Raw genomic sequence first — 333 nt, 5'->3', positions numbered from 1 at the left:
CAAATAAAAAATGAATAGATTATTCTGAATATCATTACAAAAACTACAAGATTTTAAAATTCAATCGCCAAACATAGATTTAATTAGGCGTGCAAAAAAGTTCATTTATCTGCAGCAAGCTTAAGTTGATAACCAATAATTTCAGAGAGGCATCATTTTAACATATACTGAGTAAATATAATTAAGTAAAAAATAATTTTAATTTTATATTTAAAATTTATTTTTGTAGCTTTGGAAATTTTTTGTTGTTAACTTTTTTTGAATTGTTGCTAAACATTTTTTTATCAGTATATATAATTGAATACTGAAAATTAAACTCATATAACTTAAATT

Source organism: Mytilus californianus, unplaced genomic scaffold (genome assembly GCF_021869535.1).
Source record: "Mytilus californianus isolate M0D057914Y unplaced genomic scaffold, xbMytCali1.0.p SCAF_2, whole genome shotgun sequence".
Lineage (NCBI taxonomy): Eukaryota > Metazoa > Mollusca > Bivalvia > Mytilida > Mytilidae > Mytilus > Mytilus californianus.
Note: the sequence above shows the minus strand (reverse complement) of the source record.